This window comes from Anabrus simplex, chromosome 3 (assembly GCF_040414725.1).
Source record: "Anabrus simplex isolate iqAnaSimp1 chromosome 3, ASM4041472v1, whole genome shotgun sequence".
Classification (NCBI taxonomy): Eukaryota; Metazoa; Arthropoda; class Insecta; order Orthoptera; family Tettigoniidae; genus Anabrus; species Anabrus simplex.
Window position 1 is genome coordinate 229,506,157 of NC_090267.1, and position 19,016 is coordinate 229,525,172.

Genomic DNA, 19,016 nt, shown 5'->3' on the forward strand with positions numbered 1-19,016 from the left:
CCTACACTTGCTTATGAAATCAAGTAGTAGTAGTAGTAGTAGTAGTAGTAGTAGTAGTAGTAGTAGTAGTAGTAGTCGTATGGCCTCAGCTACCACGTGCAGACATTTCAATTTGACGCCATCTGGCTGTCCGCTCATCAATTTCGACATTTCGTTTTACTCTAGGCCTACTAGATGGCAGACCGAGTAAACTGAAACTCTCTTGGATGTCTACGGCTGAGATTTAATTCATTTTGTCGGGTAAACATCAAATGTGTCACCAGAGATCTTTCACATGCCGACATCATACGACATGGTGTGTCAAATGGACTTTTCTTCCGCCCTTCAGAAATCAGTCTACCTCTGCCGGTTTACAATAACAAAGTTTTATTATGATCCACCTGTTCAATACATTACAATGTTGTCACATTTAAAATACCTTCATTAGTTAAAAAGTTATATGTGGGACATGTTTCGCTCCCTTACAGAGTATCATCAGCCAAATCTGAATCTCGAAGAATGGTTATGTTCGTAAATAATGACTTAAGAACTATTAGACCATGTTTCACAAACTTAAAACTTACTCTATTAGAATATCATAAAATACAGAATCTTCGGAGAAATGCCTTAAACATGTGCTTAATGGGAAAGATACATTAAAATTGTGGAAGAATGAGTTCTAACTCATGTCCCACATATAATTTTTAACTAATGAAGATATTTTAAATGTGACAACATTATAATGTATTGAACAGGTGGATCATAATAAAACTTTGTTATTGTAAATCAACAGATTTCAATATGGATTAAAACATGAGATTAGTCACTTGCAATACCTCTGCCGGGTTTGAACCCGCTATCTTGGGATCCAGAGGCCGACACTCTACACTGATCCACAGAGGCAGATACAAATTCAAGTACTGTCTTGTCACACCCAGTTTCAACAGACAAATGCCACAGATTAATACCAGAAAACTTGGAGAAGATTGTTGTAGTGTACTGCAAAGCAAATTATGGACAGAAAAAGTAGGGTGTGCAGTGTAAAATGAAAGAGGAATGAGTATTTTAGTGTGCTTCTTCATGTTTGTGGTATTCTTACATAGTTTTCTTATAACCATACAAACTTATTTATCATAATATGTATTAATTAACACACTGTGTCATATCTAGGAGACGTGTGCACATTGACTTAACAGTGAACACTGATAAGATTCATATGTCTCACAAACTATGCACGGATTGTTTGTACTAGTGAAACAGCTGCAGCTGCAAGTAGTGTGACATTTTGTTTTTCATTCAGTTGTTTATTCATGATCATGACTTTATGGACTGGTGTGGATGATGGCATGAGATTAGTACAGGAAAATTACATTTGCATTTCATACAAGTGTTTAATAGCATGAAAATAAATGCATAATTTTGATGATGATGATGATGATGATGATGCTTTTTGTTTAAAGGGGCCTAACATCTAACTCATCGGCCCCTAATGGTACAAAATGAGATGAAACGTAATGATAATTCAAAAGTTCAAAATCATCCAGTGACCAGAATTTAAAAAATGTGATGAAGAAGAATGAATCGATGTATATGAATTTAAAATAATCAGTGGATCTGACCCAAAAACTACCACAAACAACAGTATTCCTGACCAAGGGACTGCTTCTAAAGCATAAACCTGAATCGAGGATGCTTGTTGGCTAAGGGGGTCCAAAATCCAGGTCAACGGCCTCTCATAATGGTACTTATTGCTAGTAAAGTAGAACCATGGTATTTGTCATATTGCAGTACTAATCAAAAGTGGCATAGACTCATGGTACCGAGCTCGATAGCTCCAGTCGCTTAAGTGCGGCCAGTATCCAGTAATCGGGAGATAGTGGGTTCGAGCCCCACTGTCGGCAGCCCTGAAGATGGTTTCCCGTGGTTTCCCATTTTCACACCAGGCAAATGCCGGGGCTGTACCTTAATTAAGGCCACGGCCGCTTCCTTCCACTTCCTGGGCCTTTCCTATCCCATCGTTGCCGTAAGACATATCTGTGTCGGTGCGACGTAAAGCTAATAGCCAAAAAAAAAAAAAAAAAAAAAAAAGACTCATGGTGTTCCACACATTATGGTACTACTAACAAGTATTGTACCTAGCACAGGTAACGCAAACCCATGGTGTTCCTCGCCTAGGTGTGCTAATCATGAGCACCGGTATTCCCATGGTGTCCCCCATATAGTGGGAACTAATCACAGGCAACGCAGACCCACAGTGTTGCTGATATATAGTGATACTAATCACAGGCAACGCCCAGACCCATGGTGTTTCTCCCAATGGTACTAATCACGGGTACTCGAAAACCCATACAGACTCCCCTTCTGTTGCTACTAAGCACAAACCTATTGTGTACCTAACGTAGTGGTACAGGGTGCAGCAGAAATACCTGACGAATTTTAAACGTAAATAACTCAGCAATGCAACAAGCCATTTAAGGATTTATTGCTTAGTTAGAAAGAGTAGTGTTTGCCATACACATATACGCAGTGGCCTCTACGGTATGCACTAGCCATGCGTCTTGGTAGGTGTGCTAGGTAGCAACTGATGAGCCCAACCTAGCACACGGGGGCAAAACGCTGGCAACCAGGAATGAGTTAGCTGGAAAATTTATAATGTCCAAAAAAGGACCATTTATATTGGTATTATTAATTTACTCATCCGGGATAAATATTTCAGATTCCCTACGGGAATCAACATCTATATCATCTGATGGCCAAGCAGGCATCAATCTTTGGTAATGAGACAAAGGCTCTCGTAGTGCATTGGCACTGCCGGTGGCTCCAAATAGCCAAAGCAGTGGCCTCCACAGTATGCACTAGCTATGCGTCTTGGTAGGTGTGCTAGGTACCAACTGATGAGCCCAACCTAGCACATGGGGGCGAAACGCTGGCAACCAGGAATGAGTTAGCTGGAAAATTTATAATGTCCAATAACGGACCGTTTATATTGGTATTATAAATTTACTCATTCGGGATAAATATTTCAGATTCCCTATGGGAATCAACATCTATAACACTTATGTTCAAGTCGACCTTACAGTAAATCTCGACTTTATTCCAGATTCCAGCACAAATAAGTCTTACTTAATAGTGATATACTTCATAAACTTCATGAAGGTGATCTTATTGCAATTCATAGTCATTTAAGTGCTACTTATTTGATGAAATAAGTTAAACTTCATCAAGTCAAGGGGACCTCGGACTTATTTTGCATCATAACTTATAAAATGGATGACAATTCTGAGGAATTAGCAGGATAAAATTGTCACCGGTGGTGAGAAATGAATAACGTGGATGGAAGCTAAGGAACTCTAAAACATTTTTGAAGAATTCAATAAATATTTGATTTTTGTTGCTGTAAATTTATGTAAATTTTGTGTGTTTTATTTGTTGTGAAATTTTGTGGATTTAAAGAATTTTCAGGACTCACAAAAGAGACAATTATATTTATTTAATAATGGAATGTTAAAGGAAAAGACACATTGACACTGATATTGGAGATCTCCAGTAATATGTTTGTTGTAACCCATTTTTTGTATCACCCTGTAGTTGCCACGTGGAGGCAAATACAGTAGAGACAATACACGACACTGAGGGAGATATCGAGGGACAGCTATTGGAGTTCACTCTAGCGGATAGACCTGAACGGTACTGATTCTGTCATAAGAGCACGTGTATTTTTGTGTGAAGTTTTTGGTGTTATTTATGCGTTTTCAGTGAGTTGACATAATTAAATAGTAGCGTGTGTCATTCCTTGATATCTCCTCTCAACATGAGGGGAAAGGTATGTGCTGTGTTTGGCTGCAGTAATAACGAAGTAGAGAAAAATGCGCGCTCGTTCTTCAGGTTCCCTCGTGACAAGAACATGTAAGTAATATTGTGTTTGCATATATATTCTTCCAGTGACAGAGATTTTTATAGTACTTCATAATCTTCTGACCTGCTCGACCCATGTTTTAACGGGCTTAAAATATAATACGCATATTTTATCGTACAGAGCAGCAGTTAACCTTCAATACCGATGTGTTGTTGTAGGTGTGATCTGTGGGTTTTGAAATGTCACAGAAGCGATTTGGATAAGGTGTACAAGAAAGAAGGGACGTTACGCCTGTAAAAGAATTATAAGATCTGTTCAGATCATTTCCAGGCCAGCGACTTTAAAAATCCTCGACTATACAGCCAAGGGTATGTTACATTTTTACTCTAATTGTACGTAAATATTCCTCGAAGCATCACTATCGACAACATTTTCAAACTTTTCTTTCTTTTATCCCTCTTCTCAGATTAAAGCCGGGATTTTATAGATTTTCTTTCTGTTAGTAGGCTTCATGTTAAGAGGAAAATTGTCCAGCTATTAAATGTTAATTCATTGCATCATATGTGTAAGGAATGTGCCGATATTTTTATTGACAAATGTCTTAATGTGATGTTACATTGTTTTTAAATGAGGAAAAAAGACAAATCCAACCGTAAGATTTCAGGCAGGTATGCTAAAGCTAAAAAAGTAATGCCTAAATGAAAGATCAAGCTATTTCACAGCAGTCCATTTCACACCTTGTTTATATGTCTGATTTCAGTCTTTGAATAATAACCTTTTAAATAATTCTTCATTCATTTATCCAGAATTGCTTTAGCAACTTCGAAGTTAATATCTCAATACCACTGTCTTTCTAGACGTAATTTATTTATCCATTTCCGTATATACATTTCCATTGATATTTGAATTTAGCGCTATTTGTTCAGGTCAAGTCACTAGGAGCGCCACCGTCGAATTGTCTCCCATTTTAGCAAGGCGAAATCCGTAAGTGTCGTGTATTGTCTCTACTGTATTTGGTGGAGGCTTCGATCACGAAATCGTTGAGTTTTGCAATCAAAACCTCTAGAATATGTTTCCCACATTACCATATTAGGTAAGGTATTTTCATTGGCTGGAATAACAGCCATTTTGGTTGGTGAAAACTTCAGGTTGAATCTTAGGTAGCTTCCCTGATTGGCTGTTTGAGTGTTTCTCAATTTCCGGCCTTTGGCTCCTTAGCAGGAGCAAGGCTCTGCTCAGTGTCTTTGATTTTCGTACGTCTTTACGATTGGACGCACCTTGTAAGGTGGTCCGCTCAGCGGCTCCAGTCATCCCGGAGTAAGTATGTTTTCTTTTCTCAATTGTTCGGGAGTTTACCTTAGACCTTGGTTTTCACCGTTTTGGTTTTGTAATGCCTTAGTTCGTCAGCTAGGCTTATCCTTTGTTTTGGAAGCAATTCCTTTTATTAACCTTTTGTGTAAATGTAAATTTTAATTTTTCCACTCGGGTTGCCTCCCGTAATACAGCGTCAATTTAGTGTACACCTGTTCAGCTATGCATCCCTCACTGATGTGTATTAGGAGAGGACTGCACCTCTAAAGGCCTCTGCGCTAAATTTAAATTTCCGTTGTTTTCTTTCCTGGTAAACTCTTTTCAATTTGCCTTGTAAGATGGTTGTAATTATGTCATATTCCCTGTTAAATTTTCCTTGTAAATTTCATCATCGAAGTTATGCTCACCTGTTGTTGTTTGAGTCATCAGTCCATAGACTGGTTTGATGCAGCCCTCCGTGCCACCCTATCCTGTGCTAACCTTTTCATTTCTACGTAACTATTGCATCCTACATCTGCTCTAATCTGCTTGTCATATTCATACCTTGGTCTACCCCTACCGTTCTTACCACCTACACTTCCTTCAAAAACCAACTGAACAAGTCCTGGGTGTCTTAAGATGTGTCCTATCATTCTATCTCTTCTTCTCGTCAAATTTAGCCAAATCGATCTCCTCTCACCAATTCGATTCAGTATCTCTTCATTTGTGATTCGATCTATCCATCTCACCTTCAGCATTCTTCTGTAACACCACATTTCAAAAGCTTCCATTCTCTTTCTTTCTGAGCTAGTTATCGTCCATGTTTCACTTCCATACAATGCCACGCTCCACACGAAAGTCTTCAAAAACATCTTTCTAATTCCGATATCAATGTTTGAAGTGAGCAAATTTCTTTTCTTAAGAAAGCTCTTCCTTGCTTGTGCTAGTCTGCATTTTATGTCCTCCTTACTTCTGCCATCATTAGTTATTTTACTACCCAAGTAACAATATTCATCTACTTCCTTTAAGACTTCATTTCCTAACCTAATATTTTCTACATCACCTGCCTTCGTTCGACTGCACTCCATTACTTTTGTTTTGGACTTATTTATTTTCATCTTGTACTCCTTACCCAAGACTTCATCCATACCATTCAGCAACTTCTCGAGATCTTCTGCAGTCTCAGATAAAATAACAATATCATCGGCAAATCTCAAGGTTTTGATTTCCTCTCCTTGGACTGTGATTCCCTTTCCAAATTTCTCTTTGATTTCCTTTACTGCCTGTTCTATGTAAACATTGAAAAGGAGAGGGGACAAACTGCAGCCTTGCTTCACTCCTTTCTGGATTGCTGCTTCTTTTTCAAAGCCCTCGATTCTTATCACTGCAGACTGATTTTTATACAGATTGTAGATAATTCTTCGTTCTCAGTATCTGATCCCTATCATCCTCAGAATCATAAATAGCTTGGTCCAATCAACATTATCGAATGCCTTTTCTAGATCTACGAATGCCATGTACGTGGGCTTGTCCTTCTTGATTTGATCCTCTAAGATCAGACGTAAAGTCAGGATTGCTTCACGTGTTCCTATATTTCTTCTTAAGCCAAATTGATCTTCTCCCAACTCAGCTTCCACTTGTTTTTCCATTCTTCTGTAAATAATACGTGTTGAAATTTTGCAGGCATGAGATACTAAACTAATGGTGCGGTAGTTTTCACACCTGTCAGCACCGGCTTTCTTCGGAATAGGTATAACAACATTCTGCCAAAAATCGGATGGGACTTCTCCTGTCTCATACATCTTGCACACTAAATGAAATAACCTTGCCATGCTGGTTTCTCATAAGGCAGTCAGTAATTCAGAGGGAATGTCATCAATTCCAAGTGCCTTGTTTCTATTTAGGTCACTCACAGCTCTGTCAAACTCTGACCTCAAAATTGAGTCTCCCATTTCATCAGCATCAACAGCCTCTTCATGTTCCAGAACCAAATTATCTACATCTTTACCTTGATACAACTGTTGGATATGCTCCTGCCATCTTTCTGCTTTGTCTTCTTTCCCTAGTAGTGCCTTTCCATCTGAGCTCTTAATATTCATACACCTAGATTTCCTTTCTCCAAATGTTTCCTTGATTTTCCTGTATGCAGCATCTACCTTTCCCAGGACCATACAGCCTTCGACATCCTTGCACTTCTCCTTCAGCCATTCTTCCTTAGCTACCTTGCACTTTCTATCCACTTGATTCTTTAATCGCCCGTATTCTTTTCTGCCCTCTTCATTTCTAGCATTCTTGTATTTTCGTCGTCCATCAATCAGGTCTAGTATTTGCTGAGCTATCCATTGATTCTTAGTTGATCTTTTCTTCCTTCCTAACATTTCTTCAGCAGCCCTACTGACTTCATTTTTCATGACTCTCCATTCTTCCTCTATAGTGTTTCCTTCAGCCTTTTCATTTAGTCCTTGTGCAACATGTTCCTTGAAACAATCCCTCACACTCTTTTCTTTCAACTTGTCTAGATCCCATCTTTTTGCATTCTTTCCTTTCTTCAATTTCTTCAATTTCTTCAACTTCAGATGGCATTTCATGACCAACAAGTTGTGGTCAGAGTCCACATCTGCTCCTGGGAAAGTTTTGCAATCCAACACCTGGTTTCTGAATCTCTGCCTAATCATAATGAAGTCTATTTGATACCTTCCAGTGTCTCAGGTCTCGTCCACGTATACAGCCGTCGTTTGTGGTGTTTGAACCAAGTATTGGCAAGGACTAAATTATGATCAGTGCAGAATTCAACCAGCCGACTTCCTCTTTCATACCTTTGTCCCAATCCAAATTCTCCTACTCTACTACCTTCTCTTCCTTGGCCTACCACTGCATTCCAGTCTCCCGTCACAATTAGATTTTCATCACCTTTTACATATTGTATTAAATCTTCTATCTCCTCATATATTCTTTCGATTTCTTCATCATCCACTGAACTAGTAGGCATATAGACCTGCACTATTGTGATGGGCATTGGTTTGGCGTCTATCTTGACAACAATAATTCTTTCACTATGCTGGTCGTAGTAGCTTACCCGCTGTCCTATTTTCTTATTCATTATTAAACCAACTCCTGCATTTCCCCTGTTTGATTTTGTGTTGATAATTCGGTAGTATGCCTTTGCTGGCGGGACCTAGTGTTTACAGTGCACTATGTCTTCTGGTATGGGCTAGAGCAATCTTGTTACTTTCATTGATCTGTCTCAGCTTTATCCTTGGCTTTGACAAAATGAAAGTGACTGAGGTATGAGTGATGCTAGTAATGCCATTCCTTCTGCAGCCAGTCCCTGCTCTGAATGGTGTGAAAATATTGCTCATAGGGTCAGTTGGTGCATGCATTTCAGTGGGCTTGGCAGACTGATATGTAATAGCAACTTCTGGCCTGGTGAGGAAAGCAACGGGAAACTACCTCACTCCTCATTTCCCTAGTATGCCTCTTCAGTGATGCCTAGGCCATCTATGACAGCTGATGGCAGAGCTGTTGAGGATCCAACCAGCCTTCGGGCTGAGGACTAAACATACATACATACAATTCGGTAGTCGCCTGGCCAAAAATCTTGTTCTTCCTGCCAACGTACTTCACTTTTACCAACTACATCTAACTTTAGCCTATCCATCTCCCTTTTCAGATTCTCTAACCTACCACAACGATTCAAACTTCTAACATTCCACGCTCCGACTCACAGAATGTCAGTATCCATCTTCCTGATGATCGCCCCCTCTCATGTAGTGCCCACCCGGAGATCCGAATGGGGGACTAGTTTACCTCCGAAATATTTTACCCAGGAGGAAGCCATCATCAGTACATCATTCATACAGAGAGAGCTGCATGTCCTCGGGAGGTAGTTACAGCTGTAGTTTCCCGTTGCTTTCAGCCGTGTAGCAGTATCAACACAGCTAAGCCATGTTGAGTATTATTACAAGGCCATATCAGTCAATCATCTAGACTGCCGCCCTTGCAACTACTGAAATGCCGCTACCCCCCTTTCGATGCTCACCTATTTAAATGTAATTGTAATACTGTGTAGATATTTAATTTTCTGAAGAACCACCGACAGGAACCTCGTGGTTCGATTTAACTTTTTTCTTAATTGATAAAGTTATCCTTTTAATTGGTGTTTTTATACCCTGTTAAAATTCTATATGTTGAGTAAACCAGACTAAAGGGTTAAGGTTCTCACGTTTCTTTCCCTACAACGTCACGTAAGATCTCGTCCTCTGTAGGGTTTCCCGGCCTGCTTCCCATTCATCCTTTCTCTAGTTGTCACGTTGGTAACCCTGCGTAGCCATGTTTTATTGAAATTTAAAATGTTTTTCCTGGTGTATCATCGGCTGACGTTCCTTCAGGTTTGTTATATTTGGATTATTACATCATTACTTGTTTTATATGTACCTTGTATTATGTACAACCGTTCTGTAAAGGGGGGGGTTTACAAAAATATTGAAGGGGAAAAAATCCGTGCACCAAAGTGAAACTTGCAAACTATTGTGGACCTTTTTGAATTCTATAGAACAGTGGAATACAGAAGGAGGTTTAGTTTTCATTAAAAATGCCATTTTGGAGGTCATACTACCGAAAGTGGAACCAGTTCTTGTAAAACAAAACCAACAAGACTTGCCTCTTCCTCCTTTATTGCACCTCCTTGTTTGCCTGAGATTTTATGCCATGGGAAGCTTTCAAGTTTCTGCATAATGATTATATTGCAATTAAATGTAATAAAATGGGATTTCCACGAACCTACTACACTGTCATAGCAGGCGGAGAGGTGATATTCCGACGTGGCACGTCCCAGGTGGCAGATAGGGGGATCCTCACCGGATTACCGGCGGACTTGAGCGAAATAAAATAGCTCTCGCGGACTAAACACACTCCATAATTTCATTCAACATCATACAATATTTCGTTAATCACCTTTCTGGATCACATCTGGAATTGTAAATCCTGACCACGGTCAGAACACTGATCAATGATCAGACAATCAACCAAACATGGAGAGTCCTCTAATGAAAAAATCCACCAGCTTGGAAATACAACATCGTAGGACCCAAGAAAAGACACCACTCGGATACGGTGGGGTATCACTTAGAAGATCATGGCAAGTCAAAGCGCCTGGAAGCCCAACAGACAAACTGCAGACACAGACTTAAATTCAGTAAACCAGGGAAATTCTCTCTCTGCAACATTAAACATAAACTCGATAATGAAAATTGGAAAGTTGAAACACTTAACAGATGTAATGGATCTACACAGGATTCTAATACAGCCCTTCAGGAACTCTGGAACACAGATCAGGACCCACTTGAATCTGGAGGATATCGTCTTTATAAAGGACCTCCAGGAAAAAGAATAATGAAGAATGTTCCCCAATTTGGAATAGGATTCCTGGTCCATACCAGCATATTAGATTCAGTGGAGGATTTCTCATCAAACTCCCCAAGAATGGCAACCTTAACAATTGAAGTTGAGAACAAAATATATACATTGATTAATATCCATGCCCCAACAAATGACAAAATCATGAAAAACAAAGAAGAAACTGAAGTATGGGAAGAGCTTGACCAACCAATATCAAATATCTCTGACAACCATATTAAAATAATACTTGGAGATTTCAACACGAATATTGGACAAGAAAGAAAGTATCACACAGTGGTAGGTAAATGGCCAGCTCATAAATTGACAAACAAGAATGGTCAAAGATTAATTGAACTTTGCATAGACCATGGGCTTATTCTTGAAACCACAAGATTTAAGAGAAAACCGCACAAGTTAATGACCTGGAAATGCCCTAATGTTAAAATGGGTGAGTTTCAGATAGACCATGTAGCAATGGATAAATAGTACCACAAAGAAATCTATAATGTCAAAGTCCTTCGTGGGATGGACATCAATTCAGACCACTATATTTCGAAGATTTAGAAAAAAAGCTAACCCAGAGAAAGAAATATAAACCACCAAAATCCACTAGAAGGAGGAAATATGACCCCAGATACTTAATAAATAATGCATTGTATTCAGAAAGATCCAAAACAAATCTAAGCGACAAACTGGAAATTATTATAGATAAACTGAAAAACATTGCCGAAGAAATTGCTCCTATTAGAAGGGGAAAGAAACACGCCTGGTGGAATGAGGAATGTGATATGGCAATACAGAAAAGGCACAAAGCATGGCTAAATGATCAACAAAAGAAAACCAAAAAATCTCAAGAAGAACTAACCATTACTAGAAGACAAGCAGCCAAAGAAATTAGAAGAATCAAAAGAGACCATCAAAAAGAAAACCAAAACATCATAGATGAGTCATTCAAACAACATAAGACAAGGGACTATTACAGGACATTTAGACGATATCAATCGAAGTATACTCCACCCACATTCATGATGAAAAATAAACAAGAGAAATTAGCACACAATAATCAAGAGAATGCCAAAATTCTAGCCAATCACCTCAAGGAATTACTAAATGTTGAGGAACCAAAAGAATACTTAGAATTTGACCTTTATCCAAAAAATAAAACACATCTAGCACTTTCAATACTATGCCCATACGGGATACGGGCGCACTGCTTTCCTGCTTCTGGACGACGCCCGTATGTGGTACGGGCGTGATTTTCTTGTGCGTTTATATCCAGCTGCACATATCACGTACGGTTCCCGTCCCTTGGTTGGAGATAATAGTTCATCTAGTGACCACTAGAATGCAGCAGTTATCGGGAATTTCGAACTGAAATGATAAACAGGGTATTTTCTCCTTGCCGTGACCTCTACCGAAGCACTCTGTGTGCCGTGTGCTGCGCGCGCCAAATCTGTCGCGCTGTCAGCTGTGTTACTGTGTAAACATGTCTTCGCGCCGGCTCAATGATAGTGATATTTTGGATAATTTATCGGGAGAAGCGGGTTCAGAGATGGATGAAAGTAATGACGACCCTGCTTACGAACCGGATAACGTATCAAGTGATAGTTCAGGTAAGATTTTTATTTATTACGTCACTTTGGAACATAAGTGTTTAGCTGTATTATTTTACTCTGAATACAAACGATAGAAATACTTCGCCTACAGAAATTTGGGTTTTTTTTTCCGTTTAGACAAAGAGATGCAGGCTGATGATTCACCTGTGCCGGGAACATCTGCTAGATCATCTGAACCTGATGAGGAATGGTCAGAAACAGATGACCAACCGCAGCTACCTGTCCTCCAGTCGGCATCTGGTTCTACTCAGTTTTGCGCGGGGAGTGACGAAATGGATTGTTTCAGTAATTTTTTTAGTGACGATGTGATCAAAAATATAAAAACAGAAACTAACAGATATGCAGGTACGACATTTGCTGCAATGAAACGTCAGGGCAAACTGAAGGAAAATTCCATGTGGCACCGGTGGTCTGCAGTAAAACTTCACGAAATTTATTGGTTTTTTGCAACAATTTTGCATATGTGTGTGGTGAAGCTACCCAAACTTAGTGATTATTGGTCTACTGATCCCTTGTATCAGATAGGATTTGCCAGTCGTTGAGTCGTGATAGATTTTCCGGAATTTTATTTATGTTGCACCTAAATGACAATACCACCTTCATCAAGAAGGGGGGACCTAATCATGACCCACTACATAAACTCAGGCCTTTCTTTGATTTTTTTTGTGCACAAATACATTGCCAGTTTTCAGCCCTATGAGAACCTAACAATAGATGAGGCTATATGTCCCTTCCATGGTCGAGTAGGGTTTAGGGTTTATATTAAGAATAAGCCCAATAAGTACGGTATGAAAATGTATGTACTTTGCGATGCAGCAACAGGCTACGTACTGAATTTTGAAATATATACGGGATCCGCAGGGAACGTTGACAACAGCATTCAGGCTCTTGTAGATAGATTATGCTCACAGTTTTTCAGTAAGGGCCACTGTTTTTATATGGACAGGTACTATACTAGCCCCTCCGTACTGAATATGCTGTGGCAAAAGAAAACCCTGGCCGATGGAACTGTCATGAAAAACAGGAAGGGTTTACCACCAACGTTCAAGATAAAGAATTGAAGAAGGACGAGATGATATTTTTGAGGAAAGGGCACCTTCTTGCTGTGAAGTGGAAGAGCAAGCGGGATGTTTTATGCCTTTCAACAAAACATAAGGCTTCCACTACACTTGTTTCTGGTAGAGCGAAGGGTGGTATCGTACAGAAATTAAAGCCTGACGTAGCCATTGATTACAATACAAATTAAACTGGTGTTGATAGAGCAGATCAACCGAACAGTTATTACCCATTTGCACGGAAAACAATGAAATGGTGGAAAAAGCTCTTCTTCCATTTGTGCCTTATGTCTGTTGTGAATGGTTTCATTCTATATAAAGAGATCTCAAAATCGAAGATATCTCTTGTAGATTACATGAGAGTGATCAGTTCGCGGTTAGCAGCTAAAGGAGGAGGAGACATCTCAAGGCTGGAACCTATTCCCTCCCCAAGTGTTGACAGGACTTTTGCTCGTCATTTTTCCAGAAAAGGTTCCTCCAACGAACAATAAAGTGAATGCTACTCATTACTACAAGGTATGCTCAGACAGGGGCAAGAAGAAAAGTGGTAAGCGTGTCAGAAAAGAGATAATGGTGGTGCAAGGAATGAAAAGTAGGACTGTGTATAGTCCAATGTTTTCAGGACTACCATACGAAAACAAACTATTCCTAAATAGGTAAATATTTTATTCCACTGCATTTGTGTTTATTTGTGGCCTAAGTAGTCGCATTAAATGATTATTTTTTATTGTTTGAGCAAGCTAATTGGTATAACCTCAATGTAAAAAACTTTTTCCGTACTATTTTTTTCATGGTTTTCGTAAACTAGTATAATTAAATTACTTCAGATATTCACTTGTTAATTAACATCTTCATTTTGGATGGTTGACACCTTCATACGGTAAAAAAATCAGGCATGTAACATGTTTCGCTGCTCCATAATAACGTGTTAAAAATTAGCAAAAAGACCCAGTTCACAGCCAGCATCCATGTTAAAATATGGTAGTGTTGAAAGTGCTAGAAAAGGTTACACCATCAGATTTCAATGAAGTAATTAAAGCGATTGGTTGTCTCAAGAACTACACGGCAGCAGGAGAGAATCAAGTGGTTACAGAGCTGTGGAAGAATGCAAATAAACAAACACTTCTTTTTTTTTTTTTTTTTACAATTTGTTGTACGTCACATCAACACAGATAGGTCTTATGGTGACGATGGGATGGGAAAGGCCTAGGAGTGGGAAGGACGCAGCTGTGGGCTTAACTAAGGTACAGTCCCAGCATTTGCCTGGTGTGAAAATGGGAAACCATGGAAAAACATCTTCAGGGCTGCCGACAGTGGATCGAACCCACTATCTCCCGGATGCAAGCTCACAGCCGAGCGCCCCTAACCGCACAGCAACTTGCCTGGTAACAAACACTCCTATACCTCCACAAACACTTCACAGACATCTGGAATTCCAAAAAAACTGCCTGAAGAATGGAACACAGCTATAATTCATCCAATACACAAAAAGGGTGATAGATTGGATCAAAATAATTAGCAGGGGATTTCTTTACTTTATATCACATATAAGATCCTGTCTAGAATTATCGTAACAAGAATTCAGGAACAACTCGACCAAGAACTTGGAGAATATCAGGGAGGATTTCGACTTGAAAGAAGTTGTCCAGATCAAATAATCAGTCTTAAGTGGATCATGAAACATCAAAGAGTGAGAAACAAAAAGTTAGTCATCACTTTTGCTGACTTCAAGAAAGCGTATTACAGTATCCATCATGAGTCATTACTTAAAATCCTCAAGGAATTTGGATTACACCAGAAAATTTTCAACCTTATTGGAATTACCATTAAGAACACTAAATCAAAAGTTAAATTCAGAGGGGAGTTGTCTGAATCATTTGAAATCCGGACTGGACTTCGAGGCTCTTATGTTTTTTGAAAGCAACTACAAATAAGTTCTTTTACTAGCTTGCTAGGCCTAACATAATTGAGGATTTTCTTTCAGGGTTTACTCCCTTAGCTTATGAGGATCCCTCCTCATCCCACAAGGCAGTGGGTTCCATTTGTACTACCCCCAGAGGAATGGGTTGCCTCCTCCGCCAGCTCCACCATACAGAATCATATCATCTGCTTTTGCTGCCATTGAGATCTTCACTCGTTACCCTGAGCTGGGACCCTTTACCAGATGTTACACACCAGGTCAGTGTGCTCTGCAACTCACATAGGCATGGGGGGCCACTCCTTGGGCAGGGCTGCTTCTAAGAGGGTCCCTACCTGTTACCAGGAAAATGCCAAAACTCAAAGTATGGGAACTCCAGAAAATTGAGAATTGAGTATCAGAACTGAATAAAAACCCTGTTACCAAGAGATGAAAGGAAAAATGGAGAGGCAGAATGGACCAGACTAAGGGACACATTGGTTAAGGAAGCAACTGAAGTTTGTGGAAAGACAAGTATGAAAACAAGAGAGAAGGAAACACCTTGGTGGAATGAAAGAGTAAGAGTAGCAATCAGGGAAATAAATCTCTTGTGGAAAGAAAGGGATCGGGAGAAAAATAAACCGGACCTTACTAGAGACAAGGTAAAGATCAGAAACCTCAAATGATTATACCGAAACAAGAAACTGAACGTTAAACGAACAGTTACAGAAAAAAAGACCAAGTCATGGAATATATTCACTCAGAAACTGGAAGAAGACAGTAGAGGCAATAAAAAACTACTGTATAGTGTTATCAGAGGTAAAAGGAAACCAATGAATACCATAAAGGCACTTTAAGATTAAAATGGAAATCTGGTTAGGACAGAATGTGACATGAGAGAAGTCCTGAAGAATCATTTAGACCACCTACTGAATAGACCAGTTCAAGAACAAAATACAGAACCAGAAATCCAAGCCTACAATGAGGAACCTCCCATCACCTCGACAGAAACTGAGACAGTCTGAAAAACTATGCCTAAAGGAAAATCTTCAGGTGCAGATGAAGTGAATGCAGGCATGATAAAGGCAGCAGGCAACCACGGTATACAATGGCTGCACAGAGTACTAAATGCGTATGGACCAAAAAAAAAAAGCAGATTGGAGCAAGGGTATTTTAATTCCCATTTAAGAAAGGCAGCAGATGGAAACCCACCAACTCTAGAGGAATACCACTGCTATCTCATGGGCTAAAAATTCTAGAGAAGATCATATTAAGAAGATTGAGAACCATCGTGGAACTACAGTTAGAGGAGGAGCAATATGGATTCAGAGGTAACAGATCAACAATGGATTTATTTTTAGCACCTGCATGCTAACGGAAAAGTATTGGGAGAAAGGCAAGAACCTGGTCTTGTATTCCTGGATATAGAAAAGGTCTATGATAGTGTTATAAGAGATAAGATCTGGGAGTGACCGAAGAAAAGAAATGTACCTGAAGGACGGGTAAGGAAAACTCAGATGCAGTACAAAGACTGTATTAGCTGTGTATGAATTGGAGAAGGTCGATCATCATGTTTTGAGACCAAGAATGGAGTTCAGCAAGGAAGTGCACTGTCCCTACTACTGTTCATCACTGCTATGGACAATATAATGAAGAACGTCAAGGAAAATTTAGGTGAACTGAATGCAGCGGCCTTTGGTGATGATATCATGATTTGGGGTGAAACAGAAGAGGAAGTACAGACCAGACCCTACGTGTGTAAATCCCAGTTCCAGGAATATAATCTCAACATTAGCGAGACCAAGACGGTGGTGATAGCAGTCAACAGAGAAGGGCGTCCAGCAAGTGTAAAACCAAGACACCACTAGCTAGAGTGTGTGGATCGTTTTCCTTACCTTGGAATTGTAATCTCCAGTGATAATTTGGTCAGAAAGGAAATTACAAACAGAGTGCAAAAGGGATCAGAATTCTACCAATAAGTAAGAACACTTTTATGGGATGACATGATTCCAAAACAGGCCAAACTGATGACTTTTAACAGCTATTTCATACCAATATTGACCTATGGTACTGAAGCGTGCACCCTCACAAAAAGAGATTCATCACGACTGCAAGCATCAGCAATGAAATTTCTTAGATCCACCATCCAGAAGACCAAGATGGACAAGTTAAGAAATGAGGAGGTGAGGAAAGAAGCCGGAATAAAGACATCCCTATTAGACCAAATCGGCACATCCAGACTACGGTGGTATGAGCATGTGATGAGGATGGAGCCTACAAGAACAGCCAGAAAAAAAAAAAAAAAAATTGGAAAGACAGGGGGAGGGAAAAAGACCTGCAGGAAGACCTAAAATCCGATGGATGGACATGATCAAGGTTGATCTAGTTACCAGAGGATGGACAGTGGATGATATTCTCCATGACAAGTTGTATATGGATAGGAAGAAGTGGAAGAGGCTCATTAACAGTACCCGGGAAACTGGAACTGTACAATGATGATGATGATGATGATGATGATGATGATGACTGGACTTTGACGGAGTAACAGTCCCTCACCATTACAATTTAACTGCATACTGGAGAAAATCATTCGAGAGTGGACTAAGAAATGCCAACCAAACATCAAGATTGGCAAAAATATCAAACTCAATTGCCTGGCATTTGCAGATGATCTTGCGCTGCATGCAAATAGTGTGGAAGAGGCTAAACAGAAAATTGAAGAACTCAAAACAATAGCAGCAAAAGTCGGACTACAAATCTCATTGGAAAAGACAGAAATGATGCCATCTTCAAGGTTGAAACAGCAACTATCACACTGAATAATAACAAACAAATTAAGATTGTAAATAAATTCAAGTACAGTATCTTGGGGAGATTATTACTTGGAACTTAAACGAGAAAGTATCAGTAGAAAATAGAACAACTAAATTGAAACAAGCACAACGTATCACTTTGGCCAACCTACAAGAAGAAATCTCTCTCAATAAATGCAAAATTCAAACACTACAACTCCGTTATTAAACGTGAAGCAACCTATGCTAGTGAAACACTTCAATTTGAACACACAATAAATTACAGAAGACAGAAAGAAGAATCCTTAGAACAATCATAAACAAAAAACACCAAGTAGGACAACGGCGATTATTACCAAATGAAGTTGTATACCAGGGAACTGAGTCAATAATAGACAATGCAGAAAAGGAGGGCTGCATTTTTCTGCCACATATTACGACTAACAGAAACCAGGGTACTGAAACATATTTTCAATTACTTTTGGAAAAGTAAAACCAAGAATAATTGGTTCAAAGAAGTCCAAGACGTAAATGTATATGGATTGACTAAAGTGCTCCAATGTGGGCATAAGTAGGCGTAATTTTTTTTTTCCTATTTGCTTTACGTCACACCAACACAGACAAGTCTTATGGCGACGATGGGATAGGAAAGGCCTAGGAAGGGGAAGGAAGCGGCCATTGCCTTAAGGTACAGCCCCAGCATTTGCCTGGTGTGAAAATGGGAAACCACGGAAAACCATCTTCAGGGCTGCCGACAGTGGGGTTCGAACCCACTATCTCCCGGTTGCAAGTTCACAGCTGTGCGACCCTAACCACACAGCCAACTCGCCTGGTAAAATTTTCTTATTTTTTAATGGTGTACTATTTGGTAATATTGAAGTATCATATGCATACATTACTCATTAATTTCATTCAGATCAATATCAAAACTAAATGTAAAATGAAAGCTTAACTCAGTGGTTCCCAACCTGGGGGCGATCACCCCCAAGTGGACGATTTGGGTAATCGAGGGAGGCGGGGCAATAAATGACTGGGGGGCGATGAGTATTCAAAAGGGGAAAATTAAAATAGTACTGTACAGTACAAGTTGCTGGGTAGCACAAGTCACTGGCTATTCCCAGCCGGCGAGTTCAC

General features: G+C 39.6%; 1 protein-coding gene across 1 annotated transcript in view; it reads right to left on the reverse strand.

Annotated features, from left to right (window-relative positions):
* Tbcd (tubulin folding cofactor D) overlaps positions 1–19,016 on the reverse strand; it is a 278,977-nt gene that overhangs the window by 62,653 nt on the left and 197,308 nt on the right. The gene's annotated exons all lie outside the window — the stretch shown is intronic.